General features: G+C 35.5%; 1 long non-coding RNA gene across 1 annotated transcript; it reads left to right on the top strand.

Moving 5' to 3' along the window:
* The first annotated feature begins 1,674 nt into the window (after window positions 1–1,674).
* LOC116962156 lies at window positions 1,675–8,321 on the top strand. The gene is made up of 3 exons (XR_004407398.2): window positions 1,675–1,753; window positions 3,045–3,143; window positions 8,259–8,321. It is a non-coding gene; the product is annotated as an uncharacterized LOC116962156 (long non-coding RNA).
* Window positions 8,322–13,435: the final 5,114 nt, after the last annotated feature.

Below are 13,435 nucleotides of genomic sequence, written 5' to 3'. Positions count from 1 at the left end.
GTTCAGAAGCAATAGTTTATATACATTTTGGTCACGGCGTTTCATGGTTCTTACCATCTTTTATGGCATTAAAACTGTTGAGAGATTTTAGAGATTCTGGACCTTAACTGTGTGCTGTGCAATCAAATAAAAATGGCATTCAGGGATGGCAGTCATTACAAAATGTTGATATAGAAATTGTTTCCTACACAAAAAGTTGCAGCACCACTCCTGAGCATATCTATGTTATGCATTTTAAAGTGCACTGACCAAATATTCCAAAGGGAAAGGGCGTATACTATTGCAGTCCTGAGGCAATACCAGAGTTGATTCTTGAGGAGAATTACAGACTCTGGCAACTCTGTAAGAGTCAGAAATCAAAATCCCTTTATTGCCGATACAAGTGCATTTATAAAACTTCCTAGCAACTGATCACACATAAACAGAAAGCTTGATTGGTTACATGCATTCTTCACACACTGTTCACACGCCTAAGACTAACATTTGATTGGTTATTACCCCCTGTCCATAACACACCAGACAATTCATTGGCTACAAGTTAGTTACTGCTATCCTAAAGCCTATAGGTGAATTAAATCTTACAAGCACAAACACAATGTTTTATACACTTTTAGCTCAAGGTAGAAAACTTTCCACTGTTTAAGAAATGACCAGATGTTTCCCATCAACTGTAGCCTGGCATGTTTTCTTCAAGCAGATCTCAGCATCCTTATCTTGTTTTTCTACATTCCCCTTGCTACTTCCAAGGCTTCTGTCCGACGAAGGTCAAGATGTTCTCATCATTCACCAGCTGTACAGAGCTCTCTGTTCTTCCTCCTCTTTTCGCATCCCTTCTGTGATGCAGCCAAAGTCTTGCTCTTGTCTGACGTGGCCATTGTCCTCCAAAAATGATCCCACAGATTCTATTTGGTATTTGTTCATCTCTTCTGGATTAAGTATATCATTACTCTGCATTATGCAAAGCCTTGATATCCCATATAGTCTCTATCAAAATATACCTCAGTGTATAATTCTATGCACACAATAAAGTCAAGATATAATACTGCAGGTCAACTGAACCTATGAAAATGTGCACCAAATAAAAACTTTAGGATTCCTGAACACAATTTTGTGAGACAGTTTGTTAGGTTTCATGTTTTGTTACTCTCGAAGTTTAAGAATGGTGTATTTCTACCCCAGCCCCATAGCTTTTCTTCTAGTAGGTTGATACCTGCTGAGGTGCATATAAATGCCTGGTTGATGCAAGTTGGTGGAGCTCACCAGGTTTGGTGTGGGCCACTTCTGTGAAGGAGCACTTTACAAATGGGGCCACTGAGGTCAACAGCTGTACAGGGTTCATCTATGTGAAGTAGTTATAGAGCAAGGGTCTTACCACTTCAGAAATTATCAGTCCTTCTCTTGAAGTTAAATATCCACAGTTAATTAAAGGGCAATATAATTTTTGTGGCAAGATAGCAGGGCAGGTGGGGGGGTGGGGAGGAGGGGGGAGAAGGGTGGGGGAAAACTGGAGGTGATCTTGCAAATGTACTTAATGGTATTTACACATACGAAATAGTTGATAAAGCACATCAAAAGCCATTCATGTTGTAATATCCTTCCACAGGTCATCACAGTAACTGTGTCTATATGAAGATGTACACCCATGAGTTTTTCGAGCTCGATTAGGAATACCTTCACAGAAAGATCTCAGAGTTACTGTTGGTAAAGGAAGCAAGTACTTTTGTGTCTCATCAAAAAAATAAATAAATCATAGGTAAGTGTTCCCCTTTCCTAATAAATTGAGCATCACGCTAATGCTCAGAACTATCAAAATTTATTTCACTTTATTATTGCAACAGAATACCAAATTAAGATTTTGGATAAATTCTTTATTTTTCCTGTGTAATCCATGACATTTATTATAGTTCAAATGACTAAAATGCATGGGAGAAGACATTTACTTTATGAGCTTTTTCAAAAGAGAATGTGCTTCACTGAAATGTTGAAACAGAATATAGGAGCTGAGTAGACACGCTTGCCGTGTCGCCTAAGCATGAACTTGAAGAATTCAAGCAATTTGGGGGGATGTAATGTTACTGGCATTATACATGGCAATGTGGTAACTCATAAATTAAAACTATACACTCCACTTGTTCTCAAGCTTGGTATCACACCTTTATCTAGAGTATAATTAGTAAAAACTACAAGAGCAGCCCTGCCCTTCTCCCCCCCTCCCCCCCCCCCCCAAAAAACAAACAACCAACCATCCCTGCATCTATATAAACTTAAAGATGTTTATTTTGAGCAAAATGTTTTCCCCTGATAAATAACTAGTGTAAACAGCTGTCTTTCATTTTAGTATTTTTTTAATTCCACTCCTATCGGAGCTTCTGATATAAATTATTTAGATCAAGAAGTAAACTTGTGTTTCTAATGGATTACTTGTGGAACAGAGCATGCAGTAAAATGAATAATGGAGGGAAATTTTTAAAAATTGCAAACTGACCTTTGAAATGTCAGAATTTGGATGTTTCCTGTAATCAACATTCTGTGATAAATGAGAGCAGTAAATGTAAAGATCCTTGGTTCAAAGTGTGTGTAATCGAAATCCAATGAGAGATCGATGGTCTTTTGGTGACCTTTTCTGAAAAGGTCAAATGACAACATTTATGGGAAACTTTTCTTGTGCCTGGAGGATGATTATAAATGGGTTTCTTGCATTTTGGTGTTCTAGCTGAGGAGGAAAACTACGCCAATATGCATGAGCTCTTTATATGTATATATACATATGTATGTATTTTTCAGTCATTCACTCTTGTAGGTGTATAAATTTTACACACAGAACTATGCATACACATACCTTCATGTATATATAACCTGAAGTTTTAAGTTACTATTGTTACTAATGTTCATAAATCAGTGAAATATTTCTTCAAATGTAAATGTTATAAGGTTACAATAAACAATAACAATAAAGTGTTATCTAGTTTTTTTTAAGTACTTAAGAAGACAATAGGAGGATCTAACGTGAATTCAGTGGAAAACTGTTTTCATTCTGCCAACAGTGACAACGCATTGGAAATGAAATCTGTCAACAGAAGCTCATATCACATCATCAGAATCCACACCACACTTTGTGGGAAGCAAGAGTCTGACTTTCAGAGGTATGTTTTAGGAGTAAGTCCACTAGAGGCATTTTGGTCTGAGTAACTGTTAGAGAATGCTTTTGTGCTTACCTTATGCAAATTAGCACCAAAAAGTCCAAAGTGATTAAAATTTATAAATGAATGAGGCACATAGTCATCAGCAGGACATCAGCTTTGTTATGTCTATCCTGCAGTTCTGTAGTTGAATTGATGAAAATATGCTATTCGATCGATCATTTTTCTGAATGATTGGTATGCAGTTATTTTGTTGGGTGGCAAAAATGCACACATGTATTCAGCTTTCAGGAAGGACCTGCACTACCTGATTTTTTATGTCCTAAAAATATATTCTTGAAGAAGAGCTGTTTTCCATGTTTCTATGGAAAAGAATTGATTATGAGCTCTTACACATCATCACAAAAGCTTTTTATGCTTGTAGCTTAAACATAATTGCTTTAATAAAATTAAATTATTATATCAGTCTTATCATGAATTACTGGGGAGTGATGTAGACAGCGTTAGCTTTGACTGGACTGTGTTTTATCATGTGTGAGAGTTAAAATCAGGTACACTGGTTGCAGGAAATTAACATTTATGGAAATATATAAAGAAATGATCAAACTAATTTGTTGAATATTTAACTGTCCAAGGTGTATGCTGTAATTTGTAATTGCATGCTGTTACACTTTTATAAGTCCAAAATGCCTTCTCCAAATTCCCAACTGCCAGTGAAAGCATTGGACTTGTCTTATGTGAGATGTTATTTTAAAAAGAAAGAATGGGGGATTCTGCAGTGTATGGATACTTCATTAGTACAACTTGTTCTTTTATGTAGTGTCAGCTACAATAAGGTGATTTGTAATGTATGTTATAGTTCTGTAACGTTTATGTTGCCTCCAAAATGCTGCATGCTCAATGAAAATTATTGGCAGTTCTGCTCTTATTAGACATGAGAGCATCCACACAGAAACACTTCCTTAAATTTTTTTCTCACTGAGGAAGCTCAATGAGAATTTGCAATTTTGGACAACTGATAGGTGAATCACAGGGCGTAAATCCATAGGGACACGCTTTCAGTTGTTTCACTGTTGACAGAACTGTTTTCTTCCTTCATGGAAATCCAAATGGAGATCTGAGAGCCCAGCTCAGTTGTTCTCTCCTTTTGCATCATTCATCATTAATGGACTAACGTGGATAATAATATAATTACTCTGATCACGGTAAACGGGTGTGGTGGCTCTGGCAACAAGTAACCTGCTCACACGCTCCTTGCTCTACTGATTCTGTGCTTGTCATAGGAGTGAAAGTGGGGTGAAGAGGGAAAAAGAAGAGTTTTAACAGTGTAAAATATCAGCTGTAACTGGACATAGAAATAAATCTGTAGAAAGGTAAGCAGTTTTTTACCATGGCCCCCTTAAGGGTTGAACTGCAGTTTAAATTGAATGAACAAGACTGCTTCCATATGAGAAAATAGCAATACGTCTTAGGTGACGTATTTCATTGGTATGCAGGTATATAATGCCAGATCCTAGTGATAAAAACCCACAGGTGTTCTGATCTTTAAGTAGCCTGTTCTATTAATATTTCTTTACAGTATGCAACATTAACTGCTTTTGGAACTATCCTAAACTTAAATGTGTCAGTTACTATTTCATACCGTTATTCTGCAATGCAAAGCTTGATCTATTAGTTGTGATGTGTTGTGTTTTTATTTGCATTACTAGATGATTTGATATTGCAGATGAATGGGTGTTGGAGTCTAATTTTTCCGACATGGCTGACTGATGCATTTTAGATTAAATACAGTCACTAGAAACTGGCCAAGAATATCCTATGTCATGATTATTATAACTTCTGATTAAAAGATGGGTTATGTTAAGACAGCTTTGTCACAATCTTCCTTTGAAAGACAAACTAAATATGTTTCAATTCAGGCCGTATACACAGTGTGTCAAGCTGCTGTCTTTCAAAGTAGTGGGAGCAATTGCTTCCTTTCTTAATAATTTTGATCTTCACTATGAAATGAGCTTTCAGTGACTCCTCTAGCAATAGCATGGATGAGAATAGTAAATTAGAAGTGTGAAAGAGAATAGGTTAAGTATGAAATAATTTATTCACTTATTTTTATACTTTGGGTAAATTTTCAGCACTGTGTACATATGTCTTTATTATACTAAGGAGATTTGCATTTTAATTCACTGCACATAGCCAACCTTTATAAACCTTTGCCAAAAATAACAAATGTCATAACCTTGCATGCTCTGATCCATTGTTTAACCAAAAAGGTATGAATGTGTATTAAGACCTTAAATCTATCACAATGTTATATACTTTGGTATTAACACAGGAGTTAATATTAGCAAATATACGTAAGATGGCATGTTGTTTGGGCATTAAATCCTTGGACTTGCTTATCTGGTAAGGAGTAAATATTCAGAAGAATAATGACTTTCTTCATGTGAGCTAATGTTTTGCCCACAAATTTGCACCTGTCTTTAAAAATCTTAGTTTGTTTCTAATTATTGAAAAGTGAATCAGGCACTTGGAGATGAAGTTGCTGAATTTTGCTTTCATAATTTAGTTTGCAAATATATATTTCATTTGCAGATAATGAAATCAGGCCTTGATTTAGATTTAAAAATACTTGTAATGGTAAAATATTTGTCCTTTCAAAAAGAAACAAATTGTTCAGCTGTCAATGGAACAGAGTAGGTCAAAGCCTTTTTTTGGTAAAATCAGTATGATATTTACCTGAGGAGATGCTCCATCGGGGATATATTTTGAAATGAAGTGGAAACAAAGAATTCTAAGACTATTTATGAAGTGCTAATACTATGAAACAGATTTGAAAGTCTTCAGGAAGTTGCCTCCATTGATACATGAGAAAACTTGCCCTAATTTATATACTTTTTAATGTTTATCTCTTGTTCTCTTGTCCTCTCCTTCAACCTCAGTGAACTTATAAAGTTAAACTTTTCGTGATGCTCCACACAAAAACTTCTGTTTGTATTAGAATAAGCATCAGCTACTTCACTAGCTGTATGAGACTGTCCTGGATTTTATGAACAAATCAATTCTGGTTCAATAAGATTACTACTGGGCTATCAGAAGCTGCCAATAGTGTAGCAATGATATGCAAAATCCTTCTCAAGTAGTTTTTTTTTAAGGAAGTGTACATGTCTTGAGTTAAGATTTCTCTCATAGATTTATAGGCTCCAGACTGAGTGTTGGAAAGTTCATCTAAAGAAATGAACCCTCACCCAGTTGACTGTTAAGTCAAGTGTATCTGAAGTACCATCAAATGTCACTATTTTGTCTTCCTGGAGTGTATGTGTCCTTTCACTCTGTTTGGCCAGAGGTAATTATGATGGTAGTGTAAGAGTTAAATTTTTGGGAAGATGGTGAACCAGAATAATCCTAACATTTCTGCAGCTTTACCTGATGATAAAGAAGTTCCAGTACAAAAAAATGCTGTGCTAATTCATAAAGGAAACTTCCTATTATCATTATATTTTCAATCGCTGAAAAGATGTATGGCATATAGATATGCCAGTTTCAAAAGAAAAAGGTAGCTTCATTTTTTTTTCCTTTTCAGTGGTTCTTTAGATACTTTCATAAAAAGAGTTTGTCATTTTCCTTTCCTGAACAGAATTCAAAATGCTGATGCTACTAATGTTCAGCTTTGTGGAAATAAACAATTCATGTTCATACAACACAGTCTTTGATGTAGAAAATGTAGACATCTATAGATATGTGGTGACTTGCTGTTTGAAAAGATATTTAAAAAAAAATATATTCAGGAGATGCATTAAATCCTCTCAGGACAATTTCATAAGTTTGACCCACAGAAAATTTTCACAAAAGAAAATAAATACTTCCTGGTTATTTTATGCTTTTACCTCTATTAGCACTAGACTCATCTCAGTTTAGATGGAAAATATCAGCCTGATGTAATATAAATTTTTCATTAGCGCAGAACAGTTGAAGAAACCCTCAAACAACTTCTTACAGGCAGGTTAGCACACAGAGGAAGCCTGGCTGATGCAAAGGGAAAATGTCCAAACACACCTATGCCACAAAAGATTTTGCGACTTCATAGCCATCTGTTTTCAAGCTCAAGTTAATATATACATATGTCTTTGCACGGGTTTTTGCATGACTGTCAGTCCGAGAGGGTGAAAGAAGGCTTGGCTTTTATTCAGGTGAAAGGCAAAATGAACTCTGAAAACTGTTAAAACCGCAAGGTTTGTGCTTGGCTAAGAGAAGACAGTGATTCAGCACTAATGAAGCCAGTAGAGAAGAGCACCCCCTTCTACAACCAGAATTTAGCACAGGAGATATACTTTAGCATGCAAGGAACTGCAGCTGTTTTTCTAAACTTTAATCTCCATCCCTGAGCTACTGTTGGCCAAGAAGGCAATAAACTTGACCTTCCCTAGCTTTTTCTTCTCATTGTTGAGGGTGAAAAATGACAAAGCAAATAAAAGAAGTGGTTAGAAATCATACTGTCAAGTCTGATGTAACTATTTCATTTGGCGTTTTTACTGGAATCTGATTCAGAAAATACGACTACAGAGAACTAGGAAGCATGAACAAAGTTAGGAGATACCCTATAGTTTTAGGAATGAAAAAGTAGGTTTCTTAAATTTTTTATCTTTTCTTGGATGGGGCATAAGCAATGCTTATGTAGTCACATATTGCTGAGACAGGCTGCTGATGGGCTACCAGTGGAAATCTCAAGGATTAAGGCTTGAAGGACTGTGGACTGCTGCAATATGATCAGTAACTATTGGATGGCGATAAAACGCTGCAGATTACTGTGTGTGAGATTTATAATGGTTGTCTTCAAGTACTCAGAGTTCAGACCTGGCAGCTGAGTGCGTGAAGCAGATGTTTGTCTGCTCCTGTGATTTGAGACCAGTAGGGTGATAAACAGTCTGACATAAAATGAGCAGCAGTGAATTTGAACAGGTTTCATGGCAGATATATATATATATATATTTATATATATATACACAGTAACATATTATATGTGGGATGAGCAATTTTCTGAAGATTCAGAGCTCAAGTTCTGACACTGAAATATCAATCACATGGGATTTGTATTGAGAGGTGTTTGCTTTCTGCCTACAGATTAAAATCTCCTGGGAATGACTTGAGAGATTTGCATGTAAACCTGCCTAACAGCCTAAATGTGAGTCATGGGCTTTTCTTTTCTGCTTCATCATGAAAATTATATTTAAAATATATTTGCATATAGTTTGGAAAAGTATATTTGTATGTACTTTATATATGCTTATGTACAAAAAAGTATGTTTAAATCTCAGCTTGGGTACATAGGTAACTACAGTGGTCTTTGTTGTACAAAACATAATGAGATTTTTTTTGAATGAAATCTGTTCCTCTAAATATTCCATCTCTAACATCTACCATTTCAAAGCCCCAGTTATTCTTCTGAGACTCTAATATATTCAGACAATAGAAGGCGTCATGGTCAGTGGACGCTGAATCTGTATGCAAAGGAAAATAGTCTGTCCATGTGAAAATCTGATATCAATAGCTGAAAATTTGGTAGGGTGAAATTGAATGTTTTTCCTTTTGCTCAGGGCTATTTCTGCTTAGAACTTATAAAGTATTATTTTTCCATTCTACATATTGCAATTTTTATACTTTCTATTTGAATCATTGAATTTTTTCTTTTTTTTTTTTTTTTTTTTTTTTCCTAATGCAAATGAAATAATGCATTCTTGAAATACATCTGACTGAAATAGTAAATTTTACTAGGGATTTCCTAGGGTACACGAAATTCTTCTAAAGGTTCAACCTAGAGCCTGAAACACAATTGCACCCTGCCTACCCATTGAGCAATTCTAAATAATGAAATTGCGATGTTAGGAACTTGCATTCATGCCCATCAAAACACTGTGTAGGGGAACAAGAATCCACCTGCACAGATCTGATCATTGCATCAGTGTTTGGCCTTGTAAACATCATCTGGTGGCATAGCTTTCCTTAACAAGAATAAAAATGAATTAAAATTATTATTACTTAAATCAGTGATGTAATGACCAAATAAAAAAAGAGTTACTATTTAGGTGAAACATCATAGAATCAAAGAATGCTTTGGGTTGGAAGGGACATTAAAGATCATCTAGTTCCAACCCTCAATAGATGTATGGTTCAGACTTAAAAAAGTTTTAAGTGTTTTGATTACTATCTGAAATTATAAATAAATTTTGTTTCAAAAAAAGATAATCTTTTGTTAGGCAAGCTAGCGATCAAGGACAGAACTACAAAATATCAGTCACTAGAATAAGGGGTTTATTGCTGAGCTTAGCTCACAAGGAATTTTTTTTTTTATTTCTAAAGGTTTCCTTCACACAGAAGGAGATAATGAGAGCAAAGGATGCCAGATACGGGAATAAATAGGGTAAAAAGAGTGTTTTAGATTCTGAAGACATAACTTCATATGCTAACCTTAACCAGCTGATGAAAATGGGATTAACAGTGTCATCTGTATCATCATTTATTTGTGGTTTATAAAGTTTGTGAAAATTTAAATTAATAGCACCATTTAAAAATTTAATTTCTTAACTATTTAAAAAGTTTTTTAGAATTAATTACAACAGCAATAAAAAAATCTTAAAGTTTGCAGAACTGGGACTAGGTTGTTTGGTGTTTTGGTTTTTTACGTCTTATCTTTTGCCTGGCTAACATTACTAGAACATACTAAAATAAGGAATAAACACATAAAATACAAATATATTTTGTGTTTTTATATATAAAGCTTTGGGAGAGGTTTGTGTACCCTTTTCCTTTGAGAAACTGCAGAAAAATTGCAAGAAACATCACAAATGGTTGGTGGATGCTGAATCTGAACAAAAAATAAAGGTCAGATGTTTAGTCTGTCTCTATCCCTGTAATGTCTGATATCAATATGCTGAAAATTTTGTGAGGATTAAATTGGATTATTTTTTCTTTTGTTCGGGGCTATTTCTGCTTAGAACTGATGAAGAAATATTTTTCCATTCCACGTTATTACAGTTTTTCAATTTTCTCTTGGAATCATTGATTTTGTATCTTAGATTTTTATTTTATATTTTATCTGTGTACACATTAGAGTATTTGAAGCACAAGTCATTCTCTTAATGTATTCAGCTGTGGAAAACAGAAGCTATTACATTACTAGGTTTGCTGTAAAGAACACTGACATCCATATTGGAGCAAAGATAATAAAAATAAGTTATTCTAAACTGTAAAAGATACAGTAGATTTCATTGACATAAAACCCTAGTAATTGACATTGTTATATAATGGCAATTAAAAAGCACTATAAAGAATAAGGTCTGATTCAAAGACTACCAACATGCCTAAGTGTACAAGGAAAACAAGCGTCATGAAGGAAAGATACAGCATAAATGAGACGAGACTATTCCATTATTTGATGTACAAACCTGGAGAACGCACAGCATAAGCAGAGCTCTCTGAAAGCTACAGCAACTTGAAACTATGCCACAGAGAAATCCAGATGAGCAAGAAAATCTATGCACAGATATGAGATACTAGTTTGAAAAGTGTGTTTACATTCTGCTCTTCCACCTAGTTCAACACGATGGATTATGAAAGTCAGAAGCATAGAAGACTATGTGGCTTATTTGATATGAAGATTTCTGTACCTTTTATTGATCTTTCTCCTAACATGTATTTTTCTAACTGACCCGATTCCCCTGCATTCTCTCACATACAATTAATTAATATTTAACTTTCTTTGAGCTCTCCTACTTCTCTGCCATCTTCAGAAGTCTTTGAACTCTGAACCCTTCTAGGCATTCCCAAAGGACTTAGGCACTCCTTCACATATCTTTATGTGAAGATACTTTATCTCCCTTATGTTGTTCCAATCTGGTCTATTACTCACACAGAAGCTTTATCTGCTCTTGTGCCCAATAGGTGGCAGATGAATGTAATTTTTCTGCAGCCCGCACTTCCACTCACCCCTGTTATCTCTATAAGACCCTAAGGATTTTTTACTTAATTCTGTTTTCATGTATCGTAATCATTATCTTGACTTCATCCCATTAATTACTACCATACATCTTTATTGAATATTGTGGTCTGAAAATGAAACGTAGAAAACATTGTGGGCTTGATCACAAACATATTCAATTAAATGTAATCTTTCCATTTGATCTTCAGTGGGTTTCCAATTAGGCGATTGTTTCCCTTTGAAATAACTTTTCAACTAAAAAACAGTAGCTAGGCCTCCAGAAGAAGTTCAAATGTTATTTTCTGGATCAGTCCTGAAGTTCTTTGTTCCAGCAAATCCCTGGAGGCTGGATAACTAAAGGAGCTTTGGATTAGCTGTCTGAAACTAATGACATTAAATCAATTGCTACAAGAATATATTTAGGCTGAGCATTAATAATATGGGAGGCTGGATGGCATAATGATGGAGCACTGGCCTGGGATTTGGGAGGTCTGGACTGCGTTCTTGGCTCAGCCAATAACTTGCTGGGCGACCTCAGGAAAGTCACGTCACTTACTTTTGCCTTATTAAAAAGTTCTATGTGGGAAGTGCTTTGAACTCTTCTGATGTCAAGTGTTATATCACCACCATATATATATTGTAGCCACGTAGGTGAAATCTATTAAATGTCAAGCAGAATGAAAGTGGTGAGTGCCTGTGGTTAAAGAACCCTTTATGGAAAGTGCTTGAGACTCCTGTCAAATCTATATTTCTGTAACTATCTCATACAAGAAGTGGATGGAATATGAAGATGCCCAAAGGTTTTTTGTCTTACAAATAGCCCTTTATGCTGCTAAGAGTGGTTTAATAATGATATATTGTACAATGTAAGGTAAAAGTAGAAGGACGTATCAAGTGGAATTCTGCGGGAGTTTATCCTAGTTATTGCAGTAGTCAGCCTTTTCATTAGGGCACAAAATAAGACACACCAGGAAGGAATACTGAGAATTTCAATGATGATGGAGAGCACTGGTCTACTGTTTTAGATAGCAATTTTATTGATGGGTACCACTGAGAAAGCTAATGTACTTCATACCATATTTTTTTTAATGGATCAGAATCCAGCTGTCAGCAGGACTATCAGATGCACGTTAGCGATGGCAAAAAGGCAGGATTTGGGGTTATAGCAGGAGAGGAAATCATCAGAGACAACTAAGCAAGGTTCAATTTTTTGAAATTGGACTTGGTCTTTCTTCACTGGGAAGCTAAGAATGAGGTGCATCAAATGGAGCCATTAAAGGTTATCTTTGAGGAAGTGTGGAGGATTTATTAAGTCCTAGACCCTGGAAGAGGGCAAATGCAATCCTTATCTTTATAAAGGGAAAAAAGGAGGACCAGAGGAATTAAAGACTGGACAGCCTTCCCAGAAGAAAATATACTGAAGAAACAATCAAATCATTTATAAGGAAAAAGTCCAAACCCAGAACAAAACAAAAATAACCCAAGAAAGTGTAAAACAACAAACATATGTCAAAAGCAAATTATTTGAGTTTCAAACCAACTTTTTTCTATGAAAGAATAGAACAGCTCAAGTAGAAGTAGCCAGGATTGTGTACTTTGGTCTTTGTAAGCATAACATGGCAGCTTCAAAGTAAACTAGGAAAAGTGTGTTTGTAATTAAACTACCCTGAGGTTGATACAAGACTGTCTGGAAAGCCATGATCACAGGGAAGTTACTAATGGTTCACTGCTAAACTATGAAGCAGGATCCTGTGTACTCTGGTTGCAGCACTACTCAACATTTTCATCAATAATTTGGATGATGAAACAAAGGATGTGCTTAGTAAATACGCAAACAATGTTGCAAAAATAAGAAAAAAATGCAAATAACCTGATAATTTAGAGAAATGGTCTGAAAAGGGTTGAACAAGGACAAATATGAGGTGCTGAACTTGTACAATGATAACCAACTGTGCCAGTTTGGAATAAGCTGGGCGGCAAATCTGCAGTGGAAGATCTGGGATCATACTGAGCATCACTAGTGGAAATACTTAAACGCCGTCAAGCTGTTGTGAAAAATATAAGCACCCACTGGATGCACAAGAAAAAACATACCTTGCAAGATAAGTGAAGGCACCCTGGTGAAATCCTGTGTCCATTTTCAACACTCTGCTTCATGGAGGATGAGGCTGGAGAATGGCAAGTGTAAGGCAATGAGAAAGACTGTACTAGCAAAGATTTAATGAACTGGTGTTATTTCATCTGAAGCAAAAAGAAGACAAAGGTGTTATGTGATAATTGTCTTCAAATTCAGACGACACTGGTGCAAAGACAGGGAATAATT

Source organism: Tyto alba, unplaced genomic scaffold (assembly GCF_018691265.1).
Source record: "Tyto alba isolate M040663 unplaced genomic scaffold, T.alba_DEE_v4.0 Super-Scaffold_7, whole genome shotgun sequence".
Taxonomy (NCBI): Eukaryota; Metazoa; Chordata; class Aves; order Strigiformes; family Tytonidae; genus Tyto; species Tyto alba.
The sequence above is the reverse complement of the archived record's forward strand: the minus strand, read 5'-3'. Positions and strand labels throughout refer to the sequence as shown.